We start from the raw sequence: 16,419 nt of genomic DNA on the forward strand, positions 1-16,419 counted from the left end.
GATAGTGGACATCTTGAAGCAGGTGGGGATAACAGCCTGAGCTAGAGAGATATTGAAAATGTCTGAAAACACATCAGCTAGCTGGTCTGCATGTCTGGGCCGGCAGCCTTTCAAGGGTTAACACGTTTTAATGACTTAAATGTAGAACGTACGCACATAGCCCTCCTTGTCCTCAGGGGCTCTCCTTGGCAGCTCAGAGTAGTTTTGCTCGAAGGTTGAGAAAAAGGTGTTAACTCATCCGGTAGGGCGGCGTTGTTGTCCACAACATGACATGACTTTGTCCCATATACTTGTCTTGCCATCTTGATCGAGCTGCATAGCTTATATTTGTACTGTTTAACTATACAATTGTCCCGGTCACCTTGCTGTGTTTATAAGCAGCATCTCTCTCCTTCAGTTTCCTGACAAGGCTGCCATCAATCCACGTTTTTTGATTCGGGTAAGTTTTGAAAGACACCATAGGTATCACATCATATATGCATTTTTTTTTTATGAATCTGTTGACTTAGTCAACGTATTCATTGATGTTATCCCCAGAGGCGACCCGGAACATATTCCAGTCCACATGATCGAAACAGTTTTGGAGTATGGATTCTGATTGGTCAGACTAGCGTTGTACAGACCTGACCACTGGAACATCCCTCTTGAGTCTTTGTTTGTAGGCGGGGAAGAACAAAATGGAGTCATGGTCAGATTTGCCGAAAGGAGGATGGGAGATGGCCTTATACCCGTGTCGAAAAGACGTGTAGCAGTGGTCCAGCATAGAATCTCTGTGAGTTGGACTGTCAATGTATTTATAGTAATTCGGGAGCACAATTCTCAAATTACTTTTGTTAAAGTGTCGGTTTGGGGTGGGATGTACACAACCATGGTGGTAATCATTGAGAACTCTCTCGGAAGGTAAAAAGGGTCACATTTGATGACAAAGTATTCCAAGTTGGGAGAGCAGAAGCTCAAAAGTTCCTGTACGTTTCCCCCGTTGCACCACTTATTATTCGTCATAAAGCAGCACCTTGTATATAATCTGTTTAGTTGTATATAATCTGTTTGGATGTCAGAGGAAAGCCAAGTCTCAGAAAAACAGAGTATGTTGCAGAATATGATGTCCCTCTGGAAGGAGATCCTCGCTCTGTTTGTCAATTTTATTCACTAGTGATTGAACATAGATGGGACTGGGTGCAGCAGCTCAATGCGGCATAATTGGTCGTGTGCAAAAAAAAACAAGATCACCTTAGTGCTCCCGGCAGCCCCACATTTTTAAAATTTGCGTTCTTAATTGAGGCACGCTAACTGTTGTTTTGCTGCAGTGAGAGACCGAAGGAAGAAAAGCAGACCATTTATTTTGCTTACCGTCGCGGATACAGTATACTGTCTCCATTCTTTGGTGCCATACAACATGACAGACAAATTCCCCCTATTCTAAACTTAAAGAGCTTAGGCATTACTAACGGATGTAGAGACACATTTTCAAAACCTTGAGACATCACTAGCCGATGTCTGATGATCTTTGATGGTTCCGTGAGGATCCCGAAGGCAACACATCTGTTCCAACTTTGCTGCCAGCCAGGATTTGATCTGATGAGCAACGCTGCATATCCTTTCATTACTGTCAGTCCAGCCCATTTATACATCTGTTTCCAGCTCCCTGTTAGACACAGGAATCCTTTTTTCCCAGTTTTTACTTTTAACGAGATCCTTACTATTCACTCCAAATATCCCAGGCCCCTACTTCTCTGTTAAAACGCTGACGTATCAACCAATGACATCGCCAAGCTAATTGCTTCCAGACCGGGCCGATTTTTCATTTTCTTTTCCATTTCTGGTGCAGCGCTTACCGGCTTTGGCTTGCGAAAGCAGATATGAGAAATGGTGGATGACATCATGTAGACAACTCTTTAATATACAATACAAACTCTGTGAGTGGGTCTCCAGGAAACTAGCTATCGCTTCAATGGAAAAACACTCTGCAGTACTGTAGCAAGATGCCCGTTTAACATTTTAATTCATATTTTCGTTTCCTTTTCTGAATGTAAGACTTTCATAACCCAGTATTCTTCGTGAAGTGCTTTTCTTGCTAGTCTGAAATATGGAAATGGTCTGTGAAGCTAAAACATATATGCCATACAGTGGCGATATCCCCGATCTACTACGGCTCTTCCCAAGGCCAGGAGAGGCAGGGAAGAGGGGACAGGAGAGGGTGATGGAGTATGAGCTGAAATGCAGGGAGGCCAAGTGCAGTGAGTTGGGGAAAATAGGGTTTTTTATGAGCAAAGAGAGGGCCTCCTGTTGGAATTCCCAACCATGACATCATTCCCATGGAGAGAGACAGAGGGGATATAGAAGGTTTTCCACACATATACAGAGAGATGGAGGATGTGAACACAGAGGGTTTGTTCAGTGTTTAAAAGTGAAGACTTTTCTTGTACCCAAGTTTAACGGTGCTAGGATGTGTGTTTAGCTTAGTTTATTTAGTGAGATAGTTGAGATTGCTGTGGGGAAAAATACACTTGTCATTAGCAAACAGGATTTTTTTATGCAGATCATCAATATAAACTAGAAATAATAGCGGTCCCAGAATCGATCCTTGATCTCTAGCCACATACTGAGAAAATCCTGATCTCCAGATTTTGATCTCCAGTTTTTGTATTTATTATGGCTCCCCATTAGTTCCTGCCAAGGCAGCAGCTACTCTTCCTGGGGTCCAGCAAAATTAAGGCAGTTCATACCATTTTAAAAACATTACAATACATTCACAGATTTCCCAACACACTGTGTGCCTTCAGGCCCCAACTCCACCACTACCACATATCTACAGTACAAAATCCATGTGTACGTGTGTGTATAGTGCGTATGTTATCGTGTGTGTGTATGCATGTGTCTGTGCCTATGTTTGTGTTGCTTCACAGTCCCCACTGTTCCATAAGATGTTTTTTTATCAGTTTTTTAAATATAATTTTACTACTTGCATCAGTTACTTGATGTGGAATAGGCTTCCTTGTAGTCATGGCTCTATGTAGTACTGTGTGCCTCCCATAGTCTGTTCTGGACTTGGGGACTGTGAAGAGACCTCTGGTGGGGTATGCATGGGTGTCTGAGCTGTGCGCCAATAGTTCAAACAGACAGCTCGGTGCATTCAACATGTCAATACCTCTCATAAATACAAATAGTGATGAAGTCAATCTCTCCTCCACTTTGAGCCAGGAGAGATTGACATGCATATTATTAATATGAACTCTCTGTGTACATCCAAGGGCCAGCTGTGCTGCCCTGTTCTGAGCCAATTGCAATACTGGAATAAGCAATTTCATAAATGTGTCAAGTGCAGTGTCTGTTTGCTCCTCATTACACACACCACAGACCAACATATATTCTTTACATCAACAACATAGGAATCACTACAAAACGTATTGTATGACCTCTTATACACAATATTAGGCCCAGCCTTTGGAACTTTGGTTTTCCTAGATATTGCTACTATATTGTGATCACTACATCCAATGTATTTGGATACTGCTTTCAAACAAATCTCTGCAGCATTAGTAAAGATATCAATACATGTTGATGATTTCATTCCTGTACTGTTTGTAACTGATAACCTGAACCAGGTTGCAGGCACTGGTTACAGTTTGAAGCTTTCTCTTGAGTGGGCAGCCTGATGAAAGCCAGTCAATATTTAAATCACCCAGAAAGTATTCCTCTCTATTGATATCACATACATTATCAAGCATTTCACACATTATCCAGATACTGACTGTTAGCAATTGGTGGTCTATAGCAGCTTCCCACCAGAATGGGCTTTAGGTGAGGCAGATGAACCTGTAGCCATATTACTTCAACAGTATTTAAAGTGAGATCCTCTCTAATCTTCACAGGAATGTGGTTCTGAATATAAACAGCAACACCTCCACCATTGACATTTCTATCTTTTCTGTAAATGTTATAACCTTGTATTGCTACCACTGTGTCATCAAAGGTATTATTTAAGTGAGTTTCAGAGATAGTCAGAATATGAATGTTATCTGTTACTAGCGAATTATTGATTTCATGAACCTTGTTTCTTAAGCTACATATGTTAACGTGGGCTATTTTGAGCACTTTTGTTCTGGGATGCTTACTTGTTTTTATTGCTTTACTGGGAAGCTTAGCAGCAGTAGATGTGCTCATGTTCTTTATGTTAGTGCCGGGTGAGCCGCATACAGTGGACTTCCTCCTAGGGCACACCGGCTCAGTGCTAACAGTATAAATCTGGTTCTTAGGCTCATGATTACTGCATACAATAGCTGTAGGATCAGCAGAGGAATTCAGGGCAGTTATAGGGACATACATTAGGTTACTTATATTCTGTCTACCGGCGCCCCTGGTGTAATGTACATTTGCTGAAGCATTATGACAACTCTGCGTCACAATGGTAGGGATTAGCTGAGCTGGGCTTGGGTCATTGATAAGTCATTGTCTCAACAAAGCCTTATAAAGCTGTGAAAGGATCCAGGAATCCAAATTATTTGGGTGGATCCCATCCTTATAAAACGTGTTTTGTTTCCAAAAGGTATCGAAATTGTCAACAAACGTTACACCCATTGAGCTACAATAATCACGTAGCCAGTTGTGAAGAGCAAGAATCCTGCTAAAGCGTTCAATGCCTAGCAGAGAGTCAATCAGCTCTTTTAAAATCCAGTTTCAACTGTTCAGAGCTGCCCTTCATAATGTCATTAAAACCCACATGGACTATGATAAAATCGATTCGGGAGAAGCTTAGTAATGTCATTTACTCGAGCTCCGGGATAGGACATTGTTTTTGCACCAGGAACGGTCACATTTCTTACCATGGAGCTGCCCAAAATCACGGCTGGCGAGAAGGACGAGGAAATCCGCCCACTCCCACGCTTCACAGGATTCGGGGAACCCTTTATGGACGGAAGAGAGGCAGGATAACTTTAGCCCATTGCTCCCGGCGCCTGGTGCAGGCCTCCGACAGATGGAGAAGCCCTGCTTGATCCAGAGCAGGGACGGAAGGTTGCCGACTTCGAAATCGTAGTAGTAGGCACTGTGGCCGCAGACACAGGCACCCCCAGCGACGAAGGTGCAGGAAGATCAGGCTCCAGGATGGCGAAACTATTCGTTGTTTGTATCCACTCCGGGCCTCTCGTTGGGAGTGTAGACTGCTTTGCGGGAGGTCGCTGTCTTCGGCTTCCATGCGACCATCGTTGATTGCCTTTCTCCTCATGCTGTGCTCCTTCGACTCCGCTTTCAGATGGGGGAGCTCCGGGCAACACCGGCCGGTCGGATAACGACAAACGAGAAGGTGGAGATGCATTCAACAAGCGTGAACGCCGTCCAGCCACCGGTGTAGAAAATGTAAACATTCCACTCTGCGTTTTCCCCAGTTTCTTCTTCTTCTTATTGCTGCATTGGAACTCTGAGTGATCCGGTTTGTCCCGAAACAAAGCGTAATAGATACAGCTCCTACAGCGCTGGAACCGTTCATTTAGTTCTCCAGACAAAGAGGGCTCCATTGCAAAACTCATCTGGTACCAACTTCGTTAACTTGATGGCTAGCAGCTTAGCGTCTCTGTCAAGCAGGCTTCTACCTGTCTGTTAAGCGGGATTCCGGGACAAGAAATAGCGGTCCTAGCTGTTAAAAGCTAACCGCGTCGTGGAATCCACGCAAAAACAAGTTCTGTATTCGTATTTAATGAATAGTGGTTTTGTTTTAATAAAAAATTACAAACAGTACATGTCTTCAATACACAGATAAAATTACCAAAAGTTTGACTTGCTTAAAGGCATATGCCTGTACTTTCATATAAAACTCACTCCCCCAAAAATGTTGATCGACCATAAGAAAAGTGATATTCTCCAGCCCTTGTAATCATTGCTAACGAATCGAAGTGTCCTATGATAATGCAGCCACCCATCTCAACACTACCAGACTGTAATGAAATCCTCCCCTCATATCTATTCATGTCTTGTTTCCAAACAAATGTGAGCAGGGATAGAGTTTATTTATTCATCCCTTGTGATGAAACAACAAAGTTGTGACTGCCGCCGCAGCCCGCGGGGCTTTGATAATATTCAGGACTCATTTGAAATTGCTGGTGAATGCTTAGTTGCTCTCCCCTCAGGTTTCCTAATGCGTCTGAATTACAAAATAATGAGCCTTTAAATTTGATTGAAGGACGTTTTAAGATGCTGTGGGTTTTTGAAACCGTTTTTCTCCTTGGTGTGGGTGTTTTGTTTACTGTCGATTGGAACTAAACGGGGTTTCTAAACAGTGGAAAGACTGCGTGACAGGTGATTCCTGTAAGTCGAGTCGTGTCTCCGATGCTGTGCAATGTGTCGACAGCTGTACAGCAGCACCACGGGTCTGGGTCTCAGTCATCTCCATCTGAAATAGATCCTTAGACAGTCTGCCTTCCTACTTCTGCAGCGGCACAGCCATCTGCTGTCTCTATAACCTTTATCTTCCCCACCCGACGCTCAGCTCAGCTCACATACACACATGGTAAAATATGCACATTTTGTTCCTTGTGTGCTTCCTTCTATTTCTCTCTCTCTGTGTCGGTCTCTGACTCCCTCCCTCTCTGTGTCTCTGTCTCTCTTCTCTCTCAATCTTCTGTTTGAAGTCCCAGATGGGAAAAGGGGCCAAAGGAAGCAATAATGTTGTCCACGGGGAGGTCCAGGGTCCAGGCTTGTAATTAGAGGACATCACCACCTTCCTCCTGAGACGAGCACGTCAGAGATTGGTGTCCCCATTAAACCTGACCCATCTGGGAATCATTCTCCCAATATTTCCGGTGCCTGTTGTCATTATCCCCCCAAAATACCCCTGACTGAGGGCAGTTTGGCCTAGTCCCCCCATGTACCCCAAACCCCTTCTCTCAGAGGGGTAATTGTTCTCTGGCCCTGTCCTGTTAACCCTACGGAGCCTAGAGAGCACAGCACACCCAGCCGGTAATTGTATTACAGCAGCTCACGCCTGACTGACACACTGGGTTAACTAAGCCATATTTGAGTTACGATTTTTGCCCTAAAATGACTCATTCCATGATATACAAACAACCTCCAATAGATGGCGCTGTAGCCTGGCAGCGCGCTCTGTATTTCGGCCTACAGTCAGATTCAGAATGCACTCAGTCTTCATAGCACCTTCATTGCTTGACGGCTTTTGACGTGAAAAAATTTGTGCTGCGAAAATGAGAAAAGTGGACTCTGAATGTAATGTGTTTAAAGAATGGACAGCAAAATATTTTTTTGCTAATATTGCACATAAGGCGGTATGTTTGATATGCCATGAAAATGTTGCAGTTTTTAAGGAATATAATCTAAATCATCATTTTTCAAGCAAGCATGCTAAAAGTGTGTTAAAGTTGGAAAATGTTGTCAAAGTGGTTGTAAAAGTGGTCAACTTTATACGGGCAAGGGGGCTTCACCGTCAGTTCATTCAGCTGCTCAATGACACAGAGGCAGAGCACCAGGACTTGTTGTACCATTCAAATGTGCACTGGCTATGCCTGGGGAAAGTATTTAGCCGTGTGTGGGAACTGAGAGGGGAGATAGGTATGTTCCTTGATACGGTTGGTAAAGCTGACGACTTCTCGGAGTTGAAAGACAGACTGGCTGGGCGACTTTGCTTTCGGTGTGGACATATTGGGGCATCTGAACGATCTAAATGTGAAACTGCAGGGAAATTGTGTTTTTGTGCATGAACTGTATTCCAACGTGAAAACATTAAAGGCCAAACTTATGTTGTTCTCCAGACAAATGAGCAGCCGGTCTCTCGCTCATTTTCCGACACTTGCCGCACTGAACGCGCCCACATCGCAGTGCCGCACTGAGACATACAGTAGCACTTTGATCGACCTGCATGCTGAGTTTTCCCACCGCTTCTCAGACTTCACCAAGATTGAGACTGAGTTGGAGCTTGTATCACTTCCGACAGTGAGAAAGCACCACCAGACACACAATTCAATCTCATCAACATCCAATGTGACAGTGCTTTGAAGGAGAAGTACAAAACAGCAACAATAGACCAGTTCTATGGCTCACTGAATTAAAAAAGTTTCCAAACATTAAAAAGCACGCCCAAAGGATGCTTGTTTTATTCGGGTCCACATAAGTGTGTGAACAGTCATGAAGTACAACAAATCCCGTCACAGGTCAAATTTAACAAATGACCACTTGTCAGCTGTTCTGAGAATCTCTACATCAAAGATGACACCAGACTTTGATGCCCTTGCCAAGAGAGGTGACCAGACCCATTGTTCACATTAAGACTTGAAAAACCGTGACTGGGGTAGGCAAGGATTATGCTTTTTCATGGTGATGGTTATGCAATGAGAATTATCCAGCAATGCACTTGGATACAGGTAATAACTAATCAGTCAGATTTGGGCTGAGGTGATTGGATAACTGTAAATATGGCTCACAATGGAGATGATAATTGTTCCTTAATATGCTTTATGTGTTTGTTTTTTACACATCTGCTGTTACATTTTGCATGTCTCCAGTCATATAATATATATCTATTTTTAAGTTTGCATATTGTGACTGTAAGTTTGATTGTACTTTACAAGGGTAGAGATGCAGGATCTGTTTGTGTGTTTGACTGTGTCTGTGATGTTATAAATTATATCAATTTTGTGAAAGATTTGTTCACAAGAAAAAAGGGTAGAGATGGTACAAGGGTAGAATTGTACTGCAAGCATATGTATACCTACAGTACACTAGTAGTTGCGTGTCAATGTGAAAATAAATAAAGGCTTCACATGTTTTGTAACGCATATAGTATGTGGCCCTTCACTTGGTTTCAAAAACTCAATGTGGCCCTTGAGCCAAAAGGATTGCCCACCCCTGCTCTATGTGCTGCTCCATTATCTAGAGCGTGAGAGAACTGAATACAGACATTACAAAGAATGCCGAAGAGACATCTTAAAACAGGAAGATGAAAATATGAAAAGGATAGGTGATGAGAGAGGGTTGGAGAGAAAAACAGAGAGGGGTATAGATACAGAAAGGGGACTGTACACTAGCTCTTATGTCCTATGGGATTGCATTAGGGATATAGAGAAAGAGAGAGAGGAAGGCTGCTAAATTCATACTAAGAAAGCCCTCTCTCTCCCTCTTTTTCCTCTTGTTGTATATATCCCAACATTCTGCTGGACCCTGAAAGGCTCTATTAATAGAGGTGCTTCCACTGCTCGCTCTCTCTCTGCGTCGGCCAGCTCCTCTCTTCCCACTTACATTCCTCCACTGGGCTGACCATGGACTCCAAAAGAAACCAGTGAGCTCTTTCTCTCTCACCCCTTTTCTCTTTCTGCCTCTGTCTTATGCTCACTTCTTTCACTTCCCTCTCTCTCTCTCGCTCTCTTTCCCCCTATTCGCCCAACCTCTCTTCCTCCATCCCTTCCGCTTTCATGTTTTTTTTTTAACTCCCTCAGATAGCATGACTGAATAAGACTTCCTCTATCCTCCTTTTGGTCCAGGGTCATTTGTGTTCTCCCTTCATGCCATTAGCTGGAGGAATTCCATCCCCTTTCCTCTCCCTAGCTACAGCACACACCCCCTTCCCTGCTCCCGCCCCCCTCCATACTGCGAACAGGCCAGCGAAAGCAGCCCACACTCCCCCCCCCCCCCCGTCTCTCTCTCTCTGCCTCCCCCCCACCTCACACACACACACACTCAGAGAGAGAGAGAGAGAGACCTCCATCAGTGGCTATACTGACTACCTCTGCCACTTAGCAGTCACTGCTAGCAGCCTGCCTGCCATACATAGGAAGCTGCCTTGAGAAGGCAAAGCAATGGGAATATTTGCTGCTAACGTGGAGCTACACCCAGACAGCTAAGCGATGGGACTGTGTCCATCTGAGAGGTATCCATAGGCAGTAATGGGGACTGGTAGAGAGGGCTGGTAAGGCCTGGTCTTGCGACTGCTTGCCAGCATGTGGTGTTTGCACTGTAACTCCGAGAAGAGCCAGTCCTTACTGGAGCTGGACAGCTGGTAAGGCAGGGCGGTATGGTGGGTGGGTGTACTGTCTGAGCTGTTCGTCTGTACACTTTGTCATTGGGTAAGGTTATCATGGCTTGTGACAGGGGGAAATGTTTCCTGAACAGAAATGTGTTTTGGTGTGTCTGCGTGCTTGTGTGCGTGTGCAACACAATCTCTGTATGCATGTTCTGATATGTGTGTGACATGCTGAACATAGTGCTATTCTAGTGACGTGCATAGCCAGGGTAGATAACTACTGTTATCTTACAGTAGTGATAATAGGGTCACGCTAATTAATTCTGTGCTCCCACTTAATGGAATTGCATGCAGATGATATTGGGGTGTGACCTTTTGATATCTACTCTCCTTTTATCAAAATAGACCACTTTCACTTGGTGTCTTTGCATACCTAAATAGATTGATAATAGCTTTACAGAATGTGTTACAACAATACTGCTACATTATAGTGCCAGTGTAACTGACATGTATGTGTGCAGTATGTCTGCCCATCATGTGTTGAAGGCCATTCCAGTGCTGTTCTCTAATGGCTGGATCGTCAAGGGCAGGTGCTGAGTGTGGCGCGGCGGCAAATTGAATTATTAATTACTGAGAGAATGACAGTCTGGCTGTTAGCATCGCCACTAGAGAGACACATGACAACTGGTAGGCTCAGGTTCAGACAGAAGCCAGCCAGCACCAGGTCTGACTGGGCCTGTGCGTTGGTGGGGTGAGGGCTGGACTGTAGCAGCCTATATGGGGAGTACTTTGTGGATGACTGCCATAGTGACTAAATGAGTGGTCTGTGGATGACTGCCATAGTGACTAAATGAGTGGTCTGTGGATGACTGCCATAGTGACTGGTCTGTGGATGACGCACCACCGGCGAGCCAAGTCGACACTCTTTCGAAAAGGGACTCATGTTTTTTACTGCATCCGTGCTGTGCCTGTTAATATGTGACTGTTGGTTTAATACAGAATGGATTTCTTAATAATATAAATGCGCTTCTTTAATCAACCCCATGAGAGTTTTCAATCTGTAAATCAATCAGGTGAGAGTCCATGATGCGGAACGCTGGACTCATTCACTTACAATGGAAAGTAATACATAGAGAAGGAAAATAGTGCTTTACAATGGTGAATGATTGGGCCTCGCATGACTAGTATAGATGATTGTGTGCCTGTACACAATAATTTGTATAATAGCATCTCATGACGTTAATACCAAGTGCCTATTTGGCAGAGGGGGTTGCAGGCACTGACTGACATGGGTGACCATCGCTAGAGAAGGTACTTGCTATTTTTGATTTGACTCTTATTATTGATTTAGATTATTTTACCTCAACATTGAGGGAGCTAACACAAACGCATTTTGCTGCACCTTTTATACCTGCTGTAAACTGTGTAGGTGGCGAATACAATTAGATTTTTCTTCACAGTATTATTAGCATCTCTGTGCTGTACATTTGTGGACGGTTAGGGATGACGGCATTGGACCTGTCATAGCCATTAATAACAGTGGATCAGACCGACATTTCAACTGACCTTTGTGGAGCTAGATCTAGGTTAAAGTGTCTGTGTGAGGCCAAGGCATACAGTAAGTTCCGCAGTGATGATTCCAGGCTAAAACTATTTACAGTAGAAGCATGATTCATTGCTAGACAATGGCAAAATAGGTGTTGCAACAGAATTGTCAATTCTGGGTATCAATGAGACCGTTTGCACCAGAGACTGTGTGGGACTGGTGTTCTGTCTAGACAGTAATTCCTTACTCCTGATACAGTGTGCCAACTTTCCTGCTAGCTCAGCCACTGAATCTGAATTAGTAAACAGTTAAAATTGAGAAGTCAAAATTACAGTAGTTAGAAGACTGTGATGAGGCAGATGTCGACTACATAACGTCTACCGGAAACTCTCTTAACGATCCCATCAGATAACTTGGCCAGCACAGCTAGCCAGTTTCCAGCTGTACTACGCTGTAAATTCCAATCTGGTTCTGTATACTAGCTCTCCTTTGTGAGCTATTTAAAAAGATCCACAAACACAATTCTTGGACCTGAAAGGAGAAATGTTTCAGAGTGTTGTTCAGACAGCTTTGTTGTTTTTCTAACACTGCACTTGCACTACATTAACTTGCTGCTGTGTTGTCTGCTTGAACTTTGACCTCCGAAACATTCCTACACATCTGCGTCTTTGTCGACCACTGTTTGCATTTGTATAGGTAGAGAGAGAAAACATCTGGGTTTTTTTGTGTTTGGAGAACATGTGCTGGTGGTCTACTGGAGAGGGCACTCCTTGTGGTGTGAGGGTGATGGGTGTGGGTTAGGGACTCTAATGCCACAGCTAGGTTCATTGATTCAACTGACTTATGGTGAGATTTCTTCCTTATTGTTTCTTTTACAGTACAAAAGGCTAAATGAGAAAGGGAGTGACATTCTGCCATACAGCAAGCTAAACATATTTACATTTTACATTTTAGTAATTTAGCAGTCTCTTATCCAGAGCGACTTACAGTTAGTGAGTGCATACATTTTTTTCATACTGGCCCCCCGTGGGAATCGAACCCACAACCCTGGCGTTGCAAATTCCATGCTCTACCAACTGAGCTACATCCATGCCAGCCATTCCCTCCCCTACCCTGGACGACACTGGGCCAATTGTGCGCCGCCCCATGGGTCTCCCGGTCGCGGCCGGCTACGACAGAGCCTGGATTCGAACCAGGATCTCTAGTGGCACAGCTAGCCTTAGACCACTGCGCCACTCGGGAGGCTATTTCACAGATGATGAGAAAAACACAGACTGTCATACATTAATTAAGGAATAAGTTGTGTATGAACGTGTTTAACGATACAGGAATAGTAAACTAACAAACATTTGACCAACTGGGGACACTTTGTCAGTCCCCAGTGGGGTCTCCCCACAAGAAAAAGGCTATTTCTAGGGGGTTTAAGGTTAGAATTTGGATTAGGGGTTAAAGGTTATGTTTAGGGTTAGGAGTTAGGTTTAAGGGTTAGGGAAAATAGAGTTTTGAATGGGAATCAATTGTGTGTCCCCACAAGGTTAGTTAAAAGTGTGTGCGCGAGCGTATTGAAAAGGTAAGTGCTACACTGGAACTCCTCTTGCGCCAAAAACTCCAGCCTGCACATAATTACCAGCCCGCTATTCCCAGAACTTCCGTGGATGTGACTCCTCTTTTCCAGAATGGCAGGAATTTTTCTCCCTCTGGACTGTGTGATGGAATACGCTGAAGCCTATGCATGTTTACCAGAATATGCAGAGAAGGAGGGAAGGAAGGAGGGAGAAGACCCACCTCTGGGCCCCCAACTGAAAATCCCTACCAGCTGAGTTGACGCACTCCTCCAGTCCTTCCAGACCAGGCAGAGAGCTAGGGGGCTTTAGGTCTGGCAGGGGGATCTTAGACCACCATTCCGGCTTCTAGTTTGCTAATATAATAAAAGACAAGTCAAACTTTATTTAAAGTGATGTGGAAAGCAATATGGATATCTTTTTTAGGGGAGGTGTTTCTTATATCACTTTATTCATTACCTTGCCATTGGTTTACCTTTCTTTTTGGTGGTTTGTTAATCCCCATCTTATCTGATTGGCTGAGAAGGACAGTGGATTTGTAGTCATAATCCCCATTTTATCTGATTGGCTGAGAAGGACAGTGGATTTGTAGTCATAACTCAAATAACGAAGTGGAGTCTGTAGATGTGTTGTTCTTAAAAGATCTCTCCCGGAGTGACGTCATCTGAAGCCTTGCTTTCCTCTCCTCCTCCTCTCTCCCTTCTTTTCACCCTTCACTGCAAGCTGAAACATCTGCTCACTAAAACACCGCTTTTTCTTCCTTCCGTTTTTTCTGGTTCTTTTCCCGCCGTCATGAACAACTGAGCTGAGCTTTCTCTCCTTACTTAAATTACACCATTTTGGCGGCTGAAGTGGGAGATGTGCAGAAGGAGAGTGGGTGATGGATGGAGCTGGAGAAGTGGAGAAGGAGAGGATGAGGTAAAGAATGCTGGTGAGTGACTTCAGTATTCCATGGAAAGGGCCAGCGCAGTAGAGGAGAGGGAATCGTGCACTGTAAACCACTTAGCTACTATCTTACGCTGTACATGGCCTGACACAATGAAGAACAAACCACCAAAAGCTCTTACACTAGCTTAAAGAAAACAGGTTCTAAATCTCTGTAGCAAAGCTTATTTCACACAGGATGAGGAAAAATAAGTCTTTGTTTATGTGAGAAACACAGGCAATATCATACAGCAATAGGTTCACTATAACACGGTTCAGGGACTTTATGATCAAATCAAACTGATTTGTAATGCCCTTTCTACATCAGCAGATGTCACAAAGTGCTTATACAGAAACCCTGCCTAAAACCCCAAACAGCAAGCAATGCAAATGTAGAAGCTATGTTTATTCGGTTCGGTATAGTCTGTTATGCCAAATAAACCACCACTTCCACTATTCCCCTGAAATGAATATAAGGTATTGTTATCGCTGGTCTGTGGTGCTACTGTGGCAGCATGCTAGGTGTGCTTGCCTCTCACTCCAGGGAAGGGTGCATCATCACACAGTTTGCCATGACAGATGGTCGGGGACACTCGTCCCCACAGCGATTATGCAAGAAGTGTGATTTCACTCTGTCACACTGGGTTTGTGTTGGTGCTGCATGCAGTAAATAGGCCTATGTGTGTATTGTAGCTGTAGCTAGCTGTCTGCAGGTCTAGATGGTCTAGATACTGTACACTGTGTGTATATCTAATGTCCCAAGAGAGCCGGTTAGCATTTGCTTACTGTCAAGGTAGCCCGTGTCACCATGCCCTTATGTAACCCTCTGTGTCTCAGCCCAAAAGAACAGAGAGTTGGAGAAAAATGGGGGGACTTAATGTTATCCACTTAACCTATCACAGGAATCTACTCTGATATAGTCTGTTGAAAAATTGGTGGGAAAGAAAGCTGTGGATGGAGTATAACTATGATTTATGCTTACAGTATTGTCTTGCTGTGAAAACAGAGTTATTAGTACATTCAATTCAATAAGGTGTAGCCTATTTATCCCCCAAGGGACAATTATTTTTGTTGGGCTGAAATTGTAAACGCAGACAACGTATAACAACATGACACATACTAGGACTGACTCCATTTAGTCAACGGGATCGATTGTTTGGTCAATAGGCTGTTGGAGATTTCTTTCTTGTTTTTTCATGGTGCACAACACACCTGTCTGATTCGCGCCTGTCTCAGAGGACTAATCCATTGCGGAGGCCTTGGGGATGGCACAATCCATCACTGTAAGACGTGATACTGAACTTGTATATGGTAATATTATGTCAAAATAATTGTGCAACACTAATGAATCTAATATGACTTTAGAACAAATGCGCTTTCTCCCACGTTGGATTCGGTCGCTGTCCGCGGTTCTGAAACATAATCTTCAGTGCGCCGTAGAATTGGCGCCTTTCCCTATGTTGCTATGTGCATAATAGCAAAGTTAACCAGCATATTAGGATTGAGAACATTGCGGCGGAGGAAGCAGCAGCAGAGACGAGGAAACAGCCCTTGCCTTAGCCTAATTGTCTAAGAAAATTGAAGAGAAAGGAAACCCCAACTTAATTAGGTCTATAATCAATAGCCTAACTGTAAAATGTGCCTGCCTTTATAAATCATCCATATATATATACAGAAATAACACAGATCTTGCTTCTGTTGCCTGTTTGAGTGTTTGTTTAATTGGCTACTGATTCTGTGAGCAACGGCAAAATGTCGGATAAAGCAATTTCACAGATTCTGCTGTTTTTTTGTCTTTGCTATGCTGTAATAAAGGCTTTACAATTTGTTTCCGTTACAAAAGACTGGTATTACTTATTATTTAGTGTTGTTTACACTGTTCCAAACAGGCAGAACAATACAATTGTAATCTAACAGCACCTGTTTCTCACACATAATATGCACGCAGCCCTCGCTCCTATACGCACCTTTTTCTTGATCTCCTTATTTTTATTACAATTATTATTATGATCATCATTATAATAATAAGTCATGTCGTTATCATTAGCAGGCTTTGTATAGTAGCCTTGTATAACCGCCATTGAGCTGTAGGCCTAAGAGCGTGTCAAGTTGAGTCTTAATACCGTAACTTACTTAGGCCTATATTTCAATATATAGGCTACTGTATCAATCAATCATTCATTCGTTCATGCCATCACACAGCATATGAGACCTTAATGCTTTGAAATACAATCAAGCATTTTAGTTTTGCAACTGTTTTTAGTCTGCTCTAATAAAGGCGTTATATATCTTTTTTTCCATTAGAACAGACTCTCTGTACACTTATTTATTTAGTGTTTAAACTGTTCCAAATGGTCAGAAAAAATTATATTGTAATCTAACAGCAACTGTTTGGCACACATAATACTCATGCAATGCTTGCTCCT

The sequence above is a fragment of the Coregonus lavaretus genome (assembly GCF_964263955.1).
Source record: "Coregonus lavaretus genome assembly, chromosome: 20".
In the NCBI taxonomy this organism is placed as follows: Eukaryota; Metazoa; Chordata; class Actinopteri; order Salmoniformes; family Salmonidae; genus Coregonus; species Coregonus lavaretus.